This window comes from Gossypium hirsutum, chromosome A06 (genome assembly GCF_007990345.1).
Source record: "Gossypium hirsutum isolate 1008001.06 chromosome A06, Gossypium_hirsutum_v2.1, whole genome shotgun sequence".
NCBI classification, from domain to species: domain Eukaryota; kingdom Viridiplantae; phylum Streptophyta; class Magnoliopsida; order Malvales; family Malvaceae; genus Gossypium; species Gossypium hirsutum.
Window position 1 is genome coordinate 95,616,502 of NC_053429.1, and position 6,000 is coordinate 95,622,501.

Consider the following 6,000-nt stretch of genomic DNA (forward strand, 5'->3'; position numbering starts at 1 on the left):
GATGGATACGAGTTAGGGGTGTTGTAACAGCCCGATTTAGACCCTAATCGGAACGGTGGTTTTGGGACCATGAATTTGAGTCATAAAAATATTTTAAAAATATTTTCTGTGTTTATTTTGTGTGAATTTATATCTGTGAAATTTTCGTGATTTAATTTTATCGTTTAGGTGTCCGATTAAATAAAAGGACTTAATCGCGTAAATTAAAAATTTGGTAGTTTAATATTTAAAGGGCCAAATTGTTAGTGGCTTTTAAAGATGAAGGATTTATGTTGTAAATAACCCATAAATATATTAGTGGGACGGTTTAAGACTTATGTTATGTGGTTTTTATATTAAACTATTAAGGTTATAAAAGTAATTTAATTATTAAACATATATATGATATAATAACATAAAATAAACTGTGTTTTATCATTCTCTCTTACACCAAATATAAGCTAAAAGAAAAAGAAAGAATAAAAGGCTAGGGTTCGGCCAATTTGAAGCTTAAGTAAGGTATGAGTTTAACTCCGTTTTTGATAATTTCTACGTTTTTGAGATCGTTGCTTCAAGTACTACAAAGCCCAAGCTTTAATTTTTGATTTTGATGAATATTTTGAGTTGTGCCATTGTTGATAGCTTGGTATTTTTGTTGTTTGATGATGAAAAATGAAAGATATGTTTTAGATTAACATTTTTTGTATTGGAGTTTTTGATGATTTTGAGTAATTTGGACTTAATTGCAAAAATAATAATTTAAGGGACAAAAATGTGAAATTAATGAATTATATGGGCTTGTATAGAAATGGGTAATATTCAGCCTAGCTTGGGTATGGAGAAATTTGGTGTATTTTGTGTTTTGTGCAATAGGGACTAAATTGTAAAAATTGTAAATGTCAGGGGTAAAATGGTAATTTGCCCATTTATGTGTTTTTGGACTAAATTGAATGAAAACATGTTTGAATGAGATCAATTTGAATATGTTTAGATCAAGAACCAAAGAAATCAGATTTGGACCGGGGAAAAACGAAAGTTGTCGACTAGTAACCCCGTCCCATTTTACGATATCCGAGGTAAGTTTATAAGCAAATAGACGTGTTTATTGATAGTATAATGTTATAATTACACATTGTTATGAAATGTTATAATTAAATTATGCTAAGGCCAAATATGTTAAATTTGGCAATGATATTTTTGAGTTCGATTCAATTGAGATACAACGTTTGAAAGCCCCGTATGAACCGTAGGAATAGCTAGGATACATATGTCATGACATAGGATTCCGATATATGTGTGCGAGTAAGTCCATGTCATCGATTTGTGATTCTGATGTGTTTTTACGAGTAAGACCCTATCTGGGATAGTGTCATCGATACGTGGCTACATGTAAGACCACGTCTGGGACGTTGGCATTTTATGATTTATGTGATTATCGGAGTTTCTTATCCAATTCCGAATGGTTCATCGGGAAAATATAATTGTGTACGGATTGTGTAACACGAGTTAAATGGCCATGCATGATTTAGTTGATTATTAACAAAAATAAGGTAAGTGTATTTGGTCTATTGTACATTATTGAATGAGTGTTAATTTTGTGTATGTGCATTTATTGTATTTGGTCAAATGAGCAACATATGTACATGCGATTATATTATGAATGTTTGAACTAGGTACCTATTGATCATTCGGCCTTGAAGGTTAAATAATGTTTTGTTAATTTTGATTATATAAGCGTTCAAGTAAAATACCATTGTATACAAACGCACATGATATTGTTAGTTGAATTCATGTGCTTATGCGAATAAGTATTTATATGTATTTAATTGTATAGTGATATTATAACCTAGGAAGTTGGTTTCACATTCGGTTAAAGTGGTTATGATAGCATTCGGCTATGTAGAAATATGCATGGAAATGCTACTATTTATTTCACTTGTAAATTCGAAGTTAAAATTGGTTTTGTTTATACCATTCGGCTTAGCTTGAAAGAATTGATTAAATCTTCAAATTGTCTATTTGTTTTAAACTTACTAAGCTATGTTAGCTTACCTGTGTATTTGATTCTTTGTTTTATAGATTTTGGAGTCAAGCTACAAGCTCGGGAAACAGTCAGCCAAGTTCATTACACTATCTACCGTTTTGGTATTTTATTGGCTAAACTTAAATTATGGCATGTATAGGTTGCTTACAATTTATATATATGTTAGGTGTTCTATGTTTTGAATCGGTTTGAGGATGATAGATAGGATGAAATAAAAAGAAAATGTTGGATAAGTGTATACAAGTTAATTGATTCGTTTGTTAAGTGATGAATATTGCATGTGTCTTGTGAATAATTAGTCAATTGTCCTATCATGTGTTTAATGCAAAATGTAACCGCTACCTTAAGGTTGATTGCATATTACGTATATGTATATGTTAGTCTATTCGGCCATGGTGTAATGTATTAAACATCTATTCGTGATTACTTATTAAATTTCATAATATGGTTGCATGATTGGACGTGGGTTCTAAAGATTTGCTCCTAATGTTTATTTGCGAATGGCATTAAGAGATTAATAGTTAAGAAGCCTAAATATTGATTCACTTTGTATTAAAGAATAAAGCATGCAAGTTTATTTTGCCTATTTCCTATGTTGCATATGTGGTGGTTTAAAATATGTTTTATGGCTTATTAAATTTTAAATGTGTATGTGAATTGGTTACCATGTGAATAACCACATAACTGAAATTAGAGGTTTATTTGACCATGTTGGTATTAGTTAATATAGCGCATGTAAATACTTTGATGCTGTAAGCAATACGTTGAGTTTAGTTACGACATTGTTTATGCAAGATATATGTCATTACTTCTTTGAAACGTAAATTGATTTTATTTTCTATTATAAATGAATTCGACTTGAGTGAATATATGCATATGTATAAATGTTTGGAATTGAACCGTTGATCCATAATGCCTCATAATCCTAATCCGGCGACGGATACGTGTTAGGGGTGTTACATATTATTGGTATCAGAGCCAAGTTTAGTTGGTTCTAGGATTAACATAGCGTGTGTGAGTTTAGCTATATATGCCATAATTATATACTGTGATAGTGTGATGGCTTCTGACATTTGAAATGTGTTTTAATATAGTAAATGGATCCCGACAGAGCTGTAGCTGATGATGTCTCGAGTGTAGTTCCTGCTCCCGCGCAAGGGACAGTGCAGGCTAATTCTCAACCGACTTCGAGTAATCTAGAAAGTGAGGCTAAACAAGCCTTTTATCAAATGATGAATGTAACACCCCTATCCCGTAACCATTGTCGGAATAGGAAAGGGGCATTACCAGATTTGTAACTCATGTCAGAACAGTAAAATTTTTTTACTTTTTTTCTTGAAATAAAGATCACTCATTTAGATAAATGCTAAATGCAGCTAGGGATAAAATTAAACTTCCATAAGTACACATTCAAAAGATGCCATTTTCGCATGGCTTATATACATTAACCAGAATATTATTCCGCTACTAGTTTATTCTATACATGCCATAAAATAATCCAAAGCATAGCAGTACCAAACAGTGGATAGTAATAGTGTGACGAGTTGTTGACGACCCCTGAGCAAAGGCCAAATTTGATAATCTATAAAACAGAGAAACGTAACAACAGAGTAAGCTTTCAAGGCTAAGTAAGTCTTAAGTAAAACAATTAACTTTGCTGGATTAAATACATTTATAACTTACACAAAATCCAAGTGAAGTCTCGATGGGCTTAATAAGCCTACACAAGTACATAATACATACCTGGCCAACTTAATGTGCTGATCATCCGTAATTGTTGATTTATTACTAAGTCGATTAAGATTAGGCCTTACACAAATCATGTTTTGAAATGTCAAGATATATCACCATTCGGTCAAATAGATTAAACCCTATGTATGCACAAGTAATTCATCTATTTCATCCAAATTTAAGAGTATATACCCCTTCGCATTTAAAAACATCAATGCTACTTTTAGTTTAATCAGTCGAACTAAAACATAACACTATAATCACATTCGGTTTCCATATTTGGAAGCACATATTCATGTTTTCATCTTACATAAACAATTTGATAGAGTCAATACTCGTTGAATATAACTTATAACCATCTCATAAGTGATTCCCCAAGTACATTTGTAATACAAACGAAATCGAGTTCACATAGCAAGTAAGTATCACTTACCATATACTTAACCTTTGTACACTTACCGTTTCCATAGTTACCAATTACCAATTCAATCTTTCAATACCTCTAACCACTTAATCATATGCACTCATTTCGTGCACATACATAATTGTATACATGTATTTAGGAGCTTAGTTCTTTAGTTCATATTCACATTAATATTTCAAATAATCAAATCATGACAAGTATTAAAGTTTCGTATACGTATATAAAGGACCAAACATATTCCTTATCACATATACATAAATGACCAAACGCAATCCATACCTTGTATTTGTACATCTTGCCGAATACAACTCAAATTAGTAAATTTTTATGAAACTAATTAAATCCTTATCTTAAAGATATACAAATGTTCTTCGGTTTAAAATAATTCAAGGCACTTAGCCATAGCCTGCTAGGCTTAAAAAAATCCGAATCCAGTTACCAGTACCAAGCCTGCGGGACTTTAAGCCCTGATATATCATCATAGTTAATTCACAAAGTTGTATACACATCAATTCACATACCTTCGATTTTTCCAACACGGAAACACATTAATAAGGTATCACTTCATTCGAACTTATTCGTATCTCAATATAGCTAGTCTCATTTCACAAGAGCCATTAGGCCACATCACGCAGTCAGCGAGTCTTAACCCGGATACTTTCCAAATTCCATGTATATTTAATCACATGTTACCACATTTCACACAAACTATCACCATTGTAATTCATTAACCTCATTCGAATATAAGCGTATAGCATTCGACTTCAACACATATTCATATATACATATATATATATATATATATCCCTTTCAATAAACTTCCAACTAAATTAGAAAATACACACATGACTTACATTCTTATCATGACAACTATTCGGCTAAACAACATATAAGTCACCACACCTTCAATTTATAAAACTATCAACACATATTACATATACATTGCTTACGTTTATAAAATAGCCATTTGGATAACTTGCATACATTTATATTTTAGCCATTTTGGCCTCACCACCTATATATTTATCTTGTACATCAATTCAGCAATAGCTTATAAGCAACTCAATTAGTTTCATCAATGTTTACAACAAAATCACAGATTCACTACAAGCTGTTTTCTTGAGCAACAATCATTAAATTATTTGTAATTGGAGCTACGAAACTCCAAATGTAGTGCCGTAAATTTTCCCTGAGAATAGAATCATATATATTCTATCCATAAAATTTTCAAGATTTTTGGTTTGTCCAATCAAAACCATAATTTTCTTAAAGTTTCCCCTATTTCACTCTTTGACTATACTGACCACTCTTCACTACAAATCAAATTTCTCATTGTACAGATTTCAAAATATGTTCTTGTTTATTTCATTTGAAACTAGACTCATTAAGGAGTCTAATAATATAAATTTTATCTTATAAATTTTTTTTTACTATTTATAATGATTTTCTAAAAATAGAATAGAGTATTTTAGATTCATTCTGACACTGTCACACACAACTTTAAATATCTCTCTATAGAAAATTCCTTTGCTTGCACTGTTTATTTTATAAGAAACTAGACTCATTGATCTTTGATTACATATTTTATTCAGTCTCTAATTCCACTCCAACAATTTATGGTGATTTTCAAAAATCACACTACTGCTGCTGTCCTAAGCAGATTATTACAATTTGCTCTTAAATTTCCAAGTCCAAACACTTAAGAACTTACCATTTGAGTTTAAAACATATCATCATATATAAGTACTTCTTATTATCACATACAAATCATAATTTAAATATCACTTTTCTAATAACCAATCGGCTAAGGCTCATAGAAGTA